Genomic DNA, 13312 nt, shown 5'->3' with positions numbered 1-13312 from the left:
AGCCCTTCTCCGCACCGCCAGCCTGGCAAGCGGTTTCCATAGGAACGCATTAATTGATTTTCAATGCATTCCTATGGGAAACCGTGCTTCGCAAGACGAAAAACTCGCAAGAAGAAAAAACTTGCGGAACGAATTAATTTCGTCTTGCGAGGCACCACTGTAATTTTACTCAGCAGTCCATGACAATGTATCTTAGCACAGCATTATCTATTGAAAATCTATCTATCTATTCAATAGATAATGCTGTGCTAAGACACATTGTCATCTCAACCCAATATGTATTCTATATATATAAAATCTTAAACAAGACCACTCCTATTAGGAGGTGAGATTACATTGCAATATTTTGCTGTAGGCCCCACTTGTTATGGGAGATTATCTGCCTTTGCCATATCCAGAGTTGTGTGTTACCCTCAGCCTCTGTTGTATAGCTTAAAAAATTTCAGGTTTGGCATTAGTAGCTAACATTATGTAAAGGCTTGGCCCAATACCTTTTGTTGCCTAAGATGGAGCAGGAACTGGTGCTTCCCCACCCTGCTCAAGTCAAGGTGCATGCTATCCAAGACTGCTCAGCTTAGTTTGACCCCAGAGGCAAATGATCCAACAGGTTAACCTAGTTGCAGCAGTAGACAACATTATTCTTGTCAGCGTTGGGTATCCCTAGTGGCAGTTCGGCGGCTGCCATATAAATTTCCCATGATGCCCCTGGTAAAGTAGAGAAACACTGCATTGTGAAAATTAAATTTGGGAATCCTGACTGTGCCACTGACCACTGGGGAAGAAATGGTTTGAAAGTGGACCAAAGGGCTGGCTTCAGCAAGTCATGGGCCTTGCTATGGCACAAAGCCCCAGACAGGGATGCCATGTGTTGATCACAGGCCTGGCTTGTCCTTAACGTTGTAATGCTACATGGTTGGGCTTAGTCACAAAGAAGCAGGTATAGGACTGCAGCCTTAAACTAGCTATCTAGGCTAACTGTCCAAACCCTAACTTGGTGTTGTTTTCAATGTATGATATATTTGGGAAGCAATCTATTGGTTACCAGTCTACTAAATATTTTCGAAAGCTGTTTTCTGTACATTTTGACACCTCGTAAGATAACGTAACCTTGGGTTGCGATACGTCTGGAATTTCCTGGACATTTAGCCCTTGTAAACAGCGCCTGGGTAGAAATAGCTGAAATGTCTGGGAAAATCCATATGCAAAAAAGCTCCATAACTTGGGGCAAAACTAGAAAAGCTCAACAGTTTTTGTGTGCCGATTTTCACTTTTTGAAATATGGCAACCCAAATTTTGCAGTACTGTTCCTGAGATCAGTGGTGTCTATGGATACAATTGAACACCTTTTGAATGATGGACTGAAACTTTCAAAACTGCACTTATTTTTGGTTTCTTGGGATTCTGGAGTGACACCAAGTACAAGGTTGCTATTAATAAAGTAAAAGTTTTGTGCTGGTTAAGTATATGGCTAAGATGGGATGCAAACACACAATAAGAATTTGCAGAGGGACCAGTTGTGTTAGTTGGTTGCAGCAAAAACAATAAAGAATCTTGCCACATGACTCTTTGTTGTTTTAAGAATTGTGTGTCTAGGCCAAAATATGGAAAATAGAACGCAAACCTGCTGGTTTTGCTTGCTGTTTGATACAGTCTAATTGATGGTTTAGTGTTATTATATGGCTTGCTTGCTTGTTTTTAGCTGTATGTACCTGCCTTGAGACAGCATGGTGAAAGGTAGGCAATCAATCAGTAAACATAGCAATTGGAAATTCTGTCAAAATTCTGTAAACAGAGGCTTAGCTAATGCACACTAAATAAACTTTAAAAATGCTATGCATCCTCTTCCTTGAGCCATCTCATGTCATGGAATTGTAGAGTTGTACCCAACTCTAGTCATCTAGTCCAACCCCTGCCATGCATTTCATTTCAGAACTGGCTATATAAGCATCATACAAGCTGATAGAAAGAAACCTCCCACAGGACAAGTTTGTCATAAAGAATAAGCAGCTACCAAGCTGGACTGCTTTATTTACACACATTTCAGAATGTGTCTTGATGCAAAACTTTGAATAAATAGACCACGTGTTCATTCTGTAAACATTAGTATGAAGAATTGCCAAATGTAGAAACTCAGTTACAAACTAATGTAGGTGGGGTGTTTTTTGTTTATATTTGCTACTGAATCATTTTTAAATGGTACTGTAATAGCACACTGGTGCCTTAGCTGAACTGTTGAACTATTGTAACCTGAAGGTGGCATATCCCATTACGAATCTCATAAGCCATTTAGGTCACTTTTCTGTAGAAGATTTAGGGCTTGTATCTCTACCAGGGCTGCAGGAACACAGGCTCTCTAGCTTTGCAAACAGTGAACTGGATCTCGCTGTAGATGTGATGCTATAGCTTAAAAGGCCACTGACATCTTTGGTGGATTCAACTGGAACACTGTTTTCTAAGACTCAATAAATTATTGTACAGATCTACTCAGCACTGGTATGACCTCATTTAGCTGCCTATTTTTAGTTCTGGGCATCTGAGGAGAGTTGCAAAGATACTGAAGAATTTTACAAAGCAAACCCTATGAACACAGGCTGAACAGATCCATTTAACCCCGCTCCCCCCAAAAAAGAAAATTAATGTTACAATCCTATAATACTTTCCTGAGAGCAAGTACCATTGAACCCAGTTGGACTTACTTCTGAATAAACACACTTTGGATTGCACTGTGAGGAAATAGGGGAGGGTCTGCTTACAGACTTTAAATACTGTACTTAGGAAATTAGAAAGAAGATAAATGACGATAGTTCAGAGTGTCTTAAGAACAGAACAATTCACCAATGCAACATTGGGTGCCTGCTGTCAGTGCAGCCCTTGTTCTTCCATGGAACTTCGGGAGGCAGTGGTGCAAGCGTTTTCTATTTCTTTGTGTCTTGGTACGACCTCCCTCAGCAAGAAGTTCAGTGAATACATTTATAAGCCTTTTTTATAAACTAGGGGCTGCCACACAAACTTGTTCCGAACAAATATTCTGAACTTCTTGAAAAAGACGTCATTGATGTTGACATGCTTGAAAGCCAGCCGAGTCATGTAGTGGTTAGATCCAAACTAGGACCGAGAAGATCAGGTTTCAAATCCTAATTTTGCCATGAAGTTCATTGGGTGACATTCTGCTAGTCCCCATACCTCAGTCTCATCTACTTCACAGTGTTACTTTCACGATAAAATAAAGAGGGAGACTAACTACCCTGAGCATCTTGGGAGGACCAATGGGAAGTTTTGTTTGTTTGTTTTTACACTCAATCATGTTCATTTTATGAAATAAATAAAAATAATGTAATGTAATGTAATGTACTATTTATTTTTTGCAGGTGATGTGTCAAGTCCACTGGCTACACTGAGAAGCCGAGGTAGGGAGATTCAGCATGTTTCCTTGCCTGTCAAAGAATATATTTAACAATTTCTCCTTCCTCTTTGCCTTTTGGTTAATAAAGAGAAAATTAATCTGCCCTAGCAATGCAATTAAATTAACTTCATATGGAGTAATTAATTTCAGGACTTGTGGTTGCTTTCAGGTAGTAGTGTCCTTGAGGATGCTGAAGCTTCACCAGGCTCTTACTGCTTCAAACACATCCATTTTTAGTGGCCAAACACAGCCTGTATATAATACATACCTTAGCGCACCTTTTGCTAGCCTGGTGCCAAATATGGCTGCATATTTGTTTGTTTTCTGATTAACTAGATAAAGGGATTTGGTTTGGTACAGCAATGACTGAAACCAATTTCTCATCCCAACACATGTGCCTCAGTTTCAGTAACAGTGATATAGGGTGCTATAGTCTACAAGACCTGGAAAAGAAAATACTGTTCTCCAATTCGGTTTTCAACTCTGATCCAACCAGGGAGGGTGGTTCTTGCTTTCTGTAGAAAGTTAATTTGCCTGTTCAAATTTCAGCCTATTTAGTTCGCTCTCCTCTTCTGTCAATATTGCCAGTTGTTTGATTCACTGAAATTAGGCTCAAGAGGCTTTCATGCATTATTTTGCTTGAGGGGATAATAAACTATAGGATTTGTGGTCTTAAGAACAGCATGTCTGTTTCACTCAAAGCTATACCTGGTAAGGGCTGAGAGATTGCAGGAACTGGCTTGGCCTTAAAGGGTTAACTTGTTAAGATACAGCTGTGTTGGCACAAAAATGTCTAAATGATCTGGAAGTGCAGGTATCATAATGATTGCAGATGTGACAACAGTTTTGTTAGAAAGACCAGGATGAACAGGTGGTGCATTGATAAAAGGATGGATAATTTTGGTGTGGCTATTGGAATACTCAGGGCAAGATTTTGAAAGATTGTGAAGCTAAAGAAACACAACTGTCTGCCTTTCTTTCCCCCTTTTCCATTGTTTGCTAATTTTGCTAACAAATATGTGATGTGATTGCTTTACATTGAATTTGATTCATTTTCATATAACACAAGAAAGCAATTGCCAACAGCTAGATTCAGACTTGTTTTTCTAAGCAGCTGATTTCAGTATTCTGTTTACCAATTAGTGCCTTTTTTCTTCATTATTTATTATTGTTTCCCTTGTCTTGACATGGGGATTATAATCATTTCAACATGCTAATAAATGATTGGGAAGTTTGTCTAGTTTCATTTTAACTTCCATTGATTCTAATGATGGCTTCTTTTGTTAAGATAATATTTTAATTTGCACTTCAATACAGCCTCCCTTTTGTGGAGCTCAAATAGTTCTGCAAGTATTAATAAATTCAGTCTCAGGAGAGTAAAATATTATTGTCCTCATTTTACAGAGAGGAAAATTACTGATGCACAGTAAACTGTCCAGGTACAGAAAGTCTATGACACAGAAATAAGGTTAGAATATTAAAGTCTTTCCTTCCCAAGCATCAGTTACATCATATGTACTCCCTTTTCTGCACTTAGCCTTAGGCTGTTATGAACATGTCGACTCTTGGGGGTTCAGCCTTCCACCTGCACCACAGCAACTGAACGTGAACAATCAGCACATTTCACTAATTCAGGCTTCCTGCCTTTCCTTGTTGCAAATTGAAAGACTTAAGGAATAAGGAGAAGAGCTGTGTGCGGCAGCTGATTGAGAGATGCACTACACACATCTGTTCTTTAGGCTAGAGGAGAAATAGATTGCAAACCGAATCTTGAGTTCCCTGCATGCTCGGGTGACTGGTGTACATAAAGAGCACATGTTGAGGATCCCATTTATCTCAACGGAAAGAGGCAGTCCTCATGCACCAAGGAACGGGAGCATTTGGCCTCCCTCAAATGAAGTGAAATGAAATGAATGCTGTATACACATAGAACAGATCACTGCAGCCTTTGTCTCTATACAATGCAGAATCTGAGAGTGGGACTGCAGGTTAGGCATGGCAGAGGATCAATGCAAGGAAAATAAGATTTTTTTAAAAAAACATGTTGCTGGTTCAACATTAAATGGAGGCTTTAGTGCCGTTGCCCCAGCTCTGTGGAACACTATTCCAATAGAGATTCAGCAGGTGTCTTCTATATTGACCTTTAAACATTCACTGAAGACCTTTCCTTGCATCCTTGCTTATGAAGACAGTTAAGATAAAAAAAACACACTTTCTGTAATACTAGGTGGTGATCTGCTTCACTATATATTTTGTGGTTGTGTATTTTGTATATATAATGGTTGATATTTTGTATGAGATTGTGGCGCACAAGTATTTTTATAAATAAAACCAGTAAAACCTACAAAGGATCTTGTGGCATGCTAAAGACATTATACTAGCAAATTTATTGCGGCACAGGCTTTTGTGTGCCCATGCTCACTTCATTAGATTCATGGAATGTTGTCTTCAGTTGGCAAGTATAGGTACAGCGGGGTTTAGAGAGAAGAAAATGTCAGCATGTTGTCATTTCTTCCTGTTTCATTTCTGAGGTGTCTCTTATCTGTTCCTGGGCTGTTCTTTGCATTCCTAGAGCATGTGGTCTTAGTTTATCCCTGTTGACTCTTCTATCTCCTGCTCCTAAATGTGTAGATTTTGGGTCTCAGATAGACATTTGATACATTTCCATTAAAAAACACAGCAGAGGCTTGCCCTGATTTTTGTACTGGAGAGACTTTTGCTTTCCTCTGCCTGCCAAAAGGAGCCACTGTGATTCCTTTACTTGCCTCCTAACATATCTTGACATATGCTCACCGCACTTTCTTTTTTCTTTTTTTGGTCTCCATTTTTTCTTCCATGTTGACATTCTTGTCATGAAGTCTAGCCCACTAAATTCTTTCATGACTCATACCTTTTCTCTTTCTGAATTCCCCTCCTGCAACATCACCTCTAGCTCACCCCACATTTCACTGTCTGTTAAAAGCAATATGTATTTCTTCACTCTTGGCTCTCTGTAGACTGCAGGCTGCCAATCTTATGATGTGCTTTTTTTCCACAATACTGTGCTGTTGTTAAGATTTTTTTTAGGAGTGGCGGGAATGAAATAGAAGGAAATGTCCTCCAATTTCATTTTTAATTTCTTTTAATTCATTGGATTGCTGTCCTTTGCTTAATGTTAAGCACTGATGCTTAGCATCACTATATTTTTTGTAATTAGTATCCTGATTTTTAGAGAAAGCGGTACTATGTTATTTGCTGACTTACACTTTAAATTGAACAGAGCATTCATCTTTACCCCTGAATAGAGGTGTAACCAACATGATAAGCAAGATACAATAATCACTAGGACCTCATACTAAATATTTTGCACTTTATCCACTACTGCATAAAACTACGGTTAATTGCATATTGCTGAGGACTGCGTGTAAATGCAGGGTTGCGTTGGTATATACAGTGGTACCTCGGGTTAAGTACTTAATTCGTTCCGGAGGTCCATTCTTAACCTGTAACTGTTCTTAACCTGAAGCACCACTTCAGCTAATGGGGCCTCCTGCTGCCACTGCACTGCCGCCGCACAATTTCTGTTCTCATCCTAAAGCAAAGTTCTTAACCCAAGGTACTATTTCTGGGTTAGCGGAGTCTGTAATCTGAAGTGTATGTAACCTGAAGTGTCTGTAACCCGAGGTACCACTATATTGTCAAGTAAAGCACAGAAACTTCATGGGAGTCCTGAAAGAGTTATTAGAATAGATATAATTTATAGCAGTATTTTTTTCGCCCTTTTAAAGCTGAAACTGCTGCTTCAGAACCAACATGATGCCCATAGAGGCCTTCCCGAGCATCCACAGAGTCACCGCCCCCTGCCCCTTCCACTGCTGAAATTCGGTTTGAAATAAGCATTCTATACTAGCCAATAGACTAGGTTGTGCTGTGTGCTTGGTTGCAGTGTGTGTGTGTGTGTGTGTGTGTGTGTGTGGTGTCCAAAGCTGCCCATGGACCCCAAAAGGTTGGCAAACCCTGTGTTCCCCCCCCAGTAATCCATGCTTACTTGAAAAATCTCAGTGAACAGGACTTACTGCAACTAAAAGTGGATGTGGTATTCCCACCATGAGTTTCCTTTTCATCTGCTTCTGTGACTGGTTCGTGTGTTGCTCTGCGGACAGTTCTAGTCTGCCATAGGAACATAGCAAACCAGCCTAATTCTGGATCAGACTATTGGTCCATTTGGCTCAGTATTGTCTACACCAGTTGGCAGTGGCTACCCAAGATTTCAGACGGGAGCCTCTCCCATCCCTACCTGGAGATGCCTGGGATTGGACTTGGGACGTTCTGCATGAAATGCAGATGATTTACTGCTAAACTTTAGAGGGGTCAAAAGTTGGGCTTGCCTTCTGTAGCAAGGTTGTGAATCCTGCAGGGGTACCACTCAGATCCACAATAATGGTTTCCCATTGTTTTTCTCCTTCCTAATGAGGTTCCCAACCTGGGTTGTGGTGCTACCTCCTGTAAGCTTGGTGTTGAAGGGTGCATTTGGCCTTCTGTAGGAAGCTCCTTTGACCATCACAGCCACACCATACATTTAAAAGCACATGACTTCCCCTACAGCATCCTGGGAACTATAGTAATTTAAAAGTCCTGGGAATCGTAGCTCTGTTAGGGGCTAAATTACAGTTCTCAGGATTCTTTGAGGAAGCCATCAGCTATACAGTGGTACCTCGGGTTACAGACACTTCAGGTTACAGATGCTTCAGGTTACAGACTCTGCTAACCCAGAAATAGTACCTCGGGTTAAGAACTTTGCTTCAGGATGAGAATAGAAATTGTGCAGCGGCGGCAGAGGAAGGCCCCAGTAGCTAAAGTGATACCTCAGGTTAAGAACAGTTTCAGGTTATGAACGGACCTCCAGAACGAATTAAGTTCTTAATCCGAGGTACCACTGTAAAACCATTTAAATATATAGTACGAATGTGGATTGTTCTTGTTTATTTATTTAAATGTCTAAACCGCTCTTCATCGGGATGGATCCTAGCTTGGTGTACAACGACAACAAAATGCCATATAAACCAAAACATAATAATCTATCCCATGAAGGTGGAAATTAAAGAAACAACAACCAAAGCCAAAAAGCAGCCACCAACTAATGCAATGCCTTTCAAATGTCTAAGCGAACCCCAAAGTCATAACCTGGTGCTTGTTCTACCACACAGACACCAGTACAGAAATTGTGCATGCAGTATATTCAGCGTGGAAGTGTTTGTAACGTTACAGGACTTGAGCCCTTCTTCTGGGAGGAGCTGTGGCTTACAGGTTTGATGTGATACTTCCTAATTACTGCCTGGTTGCATTGGAGTGCAACTGCACATACTTCCCAAATGGTCCTTGCGTTTTCCCTGGCCACAGGGTGGTTACTAGCTGCTATCTGTAATGGGTCTGCCAGGGAACCCTGGAACTTGTGACGGCATGGGCTGTTGTTCCCCTGCTTACTAGCCTGTGGTTTTAGCTGAGCTGTGGGCCCTTCCTGACTCTGCACTCATCCACTTTGTGGGAACGTGTCTGGAATAATTTATGCACCATGAGCCTTCCCACATTCAACCACACGTTGATCGATGCCTTCTGTGCATGGCTGTTGGGAGGCTTCTGGTGGAGTTATGTCATGATTGCAAAAGAGTTGTAAGGATGCTGTGAGAGTCCCTGTTACTGCTGCTATATCATGTCATTTCTCCCACTGCTGTTACTGTGTATTTGATGTTGCTGGTGGGAGAGAGCAGCATGTTCCTACTCCAGCTTAAGCTCAGGTATAGGGGTGGCCACGATTCAACCATAGAATTTGTTTAACCAAGTGTTGTGTTTTGGGATGTCAGTAATACATCACCCTGTTTCTCTGTACTCACAGCCATTCTTACTCTGAAGGAGTGTCATTTTTTGGATGAGTCAGTAAACACACACCCCTGTTTTCCTGTCGTCACATTAATTTTTCATCATGTTTTCCATTTAGACAGAACATTCAATTTTTGAGCTTCCACCCAAACATTTACTGGGTGGATGTGTTCTAAGCTCCATCAGCATGACCTTATCCTGCCATTACTTTATACTGGCACTTGGATTCTAAATTAGTCTGGATGAAAGTCTGATTGATTCAGTAGAGCATATTTCCAAGTAAATGGACTTCGTATTACAGTCCTAGAGTTCATCGGGCTTTTCCTAAAGAGTTGATTTTGTAATCAATGGTTCTCATTTCAACTAAAGTTCTTCCTGCTTAAGATTTCAGATATGGATGGGCACCCATTCATTACTTGTAAGTAGGTCTCATTGGTTTCTAGAACTTCCTTATATCTGACAATGTATGTGTTACAGAAATTGGGCATACACTGTTCATCTTTTTTTAAAAAAAACACATGTACATTGTATGAACAGGTATACAGGTTCAGCCAATGAAAATGGATGCTGGAAGCTTCAGGACGGACGAAAGAAAACAAATAGTTAAACTTTGGAATTCTCTCCCATAAGAGGCAGTGATGGTCACCAGCTTGGTTTAGACAAATTAATGACGTGTAAAGCTATCAGTGGCTACTATCCACAATGTTCTCCGTCCAATATCAAAGGCAGTATGCCTCTAGATACCAGTTGTTTGGAAGCACAAGAGAGAGAGTGCCATTACACTCAGGTACTGCTTGTGATCTTCCCATAGGCCAGGAGTTGCCAGCCTGACATGCAAAGGCACCATACAACCCACAGTGTCCAATGGCAGGGCCTCCAGACTTAGAGCTGTCATATATATAAAATAAGTCTCTAGCCCTCCTAGAAAGATAATTACAAAATGAAATGTGCAGATAGCACTCTAAGCAATTTATTTGAAATGAATGAACCTGGTGTTCCTCTTGCCTTGTGACTAGTGCCCTCAGCATCTCTAAATTTCAAATGTGCCCCCAGGCCCCAAAACGGTGGCTATACCAACACTGTAGGCATTTTGCTTGACCACTGTGAGAACAGAATACTGGACTTCATGAGCTTTGGTCTGACTCAGCAGGGATTGTTTTCTGTTCTTAATATCTAATTTCTATAATGTATGAACTGGCACAGCGTGTGCCTAAGATTGCAGCCTCTTTTTCCTGTGTTTCAAAGACAAGCTAGTATTGCAAGTGCTTTGTTGTTTTGTCTCATAGTCAGGATAATATAATATGTGGCTCATAGATCTAACGGGCAGATTACCTATGAGGCTGTCAGCAAGTAAATATCAGTAGGGATAGGCTGCTGGTATTGAAGGAGAGAATGAAAAATCTAAATCTGTTTTAAGGCTGAGGTTTGGAGCAAATAACAAAAGTATTCTTCATGCTTATCTCTCCTTTTCCTTCCTTACAATGCACCATGGCATTGACAGATGTATCCTAACCAGGCTTACTCAGATATTTGTTCCTTTGATCCCAGTGGAAACTACAAAGTATGCTTGGGATTGCAATGGGTCTATATAGCCCTACAGATTGGCAACAATAGGAGTGGCATGTTTTGCTTCAACTGCTGCAGCATCCTAACCAGCCTGCAGTGCCTGATCCTCATGTGTCAGTAAATTATGTGAATGAGGCAGGGGGAAAACAACACACACATAGTCATATGTGCTATGTTTGGGCTTGTAGGTTATGAGAAGCTGGAACAAGGAGATGTGACTCAGGGTCCCATCTCTCATCCCAAAGGGGAATGTTTCAAAGGCATCAATACACATGCCTGCTTGACGCACAAGCCAGGGTGGAGACCTGGAGAAGCAAGGTAGAATAAGAAATTATACAAGAAGCATGGTCAAATCAGGGTCAAACTATATGCTACACTTAATGCATAGTGTGCAGCTATATAACGTCTTTTAATTTATTTGATTGGTGTGCTCCATTCTACTGAAGCCCTGCCTGCGTCCGATTTTCATGTTCTTTGGTCAGCCTCCAATAGGGATGGTGAGGGGTCTTGATGGAAAGATAAGGCAGGAATTCTGGCAATTACAGATCCAAACTGGAGTGGGCTTGGAGAGTTTGGGGTCCAATCCACAATGGAGCAGAAGGTAGAACCTAAAATCCAGAGGCAAACCTCTCCCCAACCCATTTTTGGAGTTCATTGCATCGAAATCAATATTTCATTGTCTGCAAGATAGCACTTCTTTTCAAAGCTGAATTGTAAATAAGAGACCCGAATGCATTATGTATAGAGGTTTATGACGGCCTCCATCCTCTTTTAAAAGGGACTTTTAGCAGGTTTTATTTCAGTCTTCAGATTCCAGTTCCAAAGGAACCTTGATTTAGTACAGTGCTTGCCCATGTGCCATAAGGTCTTTTCATCAAAGAGATTGCTGAGAAAAGGATTTCAGAGAAATAAATACAGCCATGAATTGTGCGTAAAAGGTGAACAGGGAGCTGTTATATGGCTGTACTTAGATAAAAAGAACTAGAGGGCATATCAGGCAAGATATTTAAGACAATGCTTGATGGGAATGAATGACATCACATCCACCCTCTGATTTCTAATGCTCTCCATTGCCAGAGAGACGTGATAAGAAGGCTGAGTAGCCACTTGGTGTGACATGGTGCTATTCCTTGCAGATTCAAACATAAATGCAACCTTATATGCTTTCCTGAATTACAATTCAGAAACAGAAAAAGATCTATGCTTCTTGTGGACGTCAAAGACTATGGCTAGCAAAGTGAGTCTGATCTAGTTTCACTGGTGGGTGAATCTGTTAGTTTCAGTTCCTCTCTGTTCCTCATTTTCCCAATCTTAAATTCAGTTCTCCACAGTTCCACATCTATTTGTGATTTTTTGTGCAAATTTCTCCTGATGGACCTATTTCTGTATTCAGTTTTGTCCAATATACACATTTTTTGCAAAGCAATTTCCCCAAATATAATGCATTTTAATATTATTTTCAGTAATATGTGCATTCCCCCCCTACATTACCATAGTCTATACATTTTCATACATGGCTGAAGAACTGCACTGCAAAATTTGGAGAAGTGTGAATTTTGAAGAATGGCTGTGTTTTGATTAACATATTGTTTCAGAAAATGCAAATGAGGTAAAGTTTGCCTTTAAATGCAGACTAAGTCAAATTTCTGCCCTATCCCTACTCATAAGTAAGTGCCACTTGGTTCTGAATCACCGTATTTTTCGCCCCATAGGACGCACCGCCCCATAGGACGCACCTAGGTTTTTTTGGGGGGGGGAAATAAAGGGGGAAAAATTATTTCCCCCCCAGGTGCGGGGCTGGCACGGGGGAAGCCCGAGCTTCCCCCGACCGCAGCCCCCAGAACAGGCTGCTGCCTGCAAGCCTTCATTTTTGGAGGGGAAAAAGTGCATCCTATAGGGCGAAAAATACGGTACTCATGAGAAACTGTGCATAGGATAAATAAAAAAATTTCTTCCAGTAGCACCTTAAAGACCAACTAAGTTAGTTCTTGGTATGAGCTTTTGTGTGCATGCACACTTCTTCAGATACTTCAGTGTATCTGAAGAAGTGTGCATGCACACAAAAGCTCATACCAAGAACTAACTTAGTTGGTCTTTAAGGTGCTACTGGAAGAATTTTTTTTATTTTGACTATGGCAGACCAACACGGCTACCTATCTGTAACTGTTTATAGGATAGTGATCTTACTTTGCAATCCTGTCCATGTTTACACAAAAGTAAGTCCCACTATGGCTGCATTCACACAGCAATTTATTCTGTTTTCCTGATGTTTTCCTAACTGTTAATTTTTGCTTTATATTTGAGCTTACACAAGGTGTAAAATCCACATCTGGAAATATAGCAGAATGCGTTACTTGCTCTCAGAAAAAAAAGTTTGCAAATAACAAGGAAGGAGCATGAAATTTGAACTATATCCCGCTATATTCCTGGAAGTGGCTTTTGCACCATGCGAAATGTCAGAAAAACAGAATAAACTGCCATGTGAAG

The 13312-nt window shown here is 40.8% G+C and overlaps 1 long non-coding RNA gene across 5 annotated transcripts in view; it reads left to right on the top strand.

The window, feature by feature from the left end:
- The window catches only part of LOC310714761, a 107679-nt gene that overhangs the window by 3353 nt on the left and 91014 nt on the right, over window positions 1-13312 (top strand). For all 5 annotated transcript variants that reach the window (XR_014530046.1, XR_014530047.1, XR_014530048.1 and 2 more), the window contains exon 2: window positions 3369-3407. This is a non-coding gene — a long non-coding RNA (uncharacterized lncRNA). The remainder of the gene's footprint in view (window positions 1-3368; window positions 3408-13312) is intronic.

This window comes from Podarcis liolepis (genome assembly GCF_965112155.1).
Source record: "Podarcis liolepis genome assembly, chromosome: 9".
Lineage (NCBI taxonomy): Eukaryota > Metazoa > Chordata > Lepidosauria > Squamata > Lacertidae > Podarcis > Podarcis liolepis.
The sequence above is the reverse complement of the archived record's forward strand: the minus strand, read 5'-3'. Positions and strand labels throughout refer to the sequence as shown.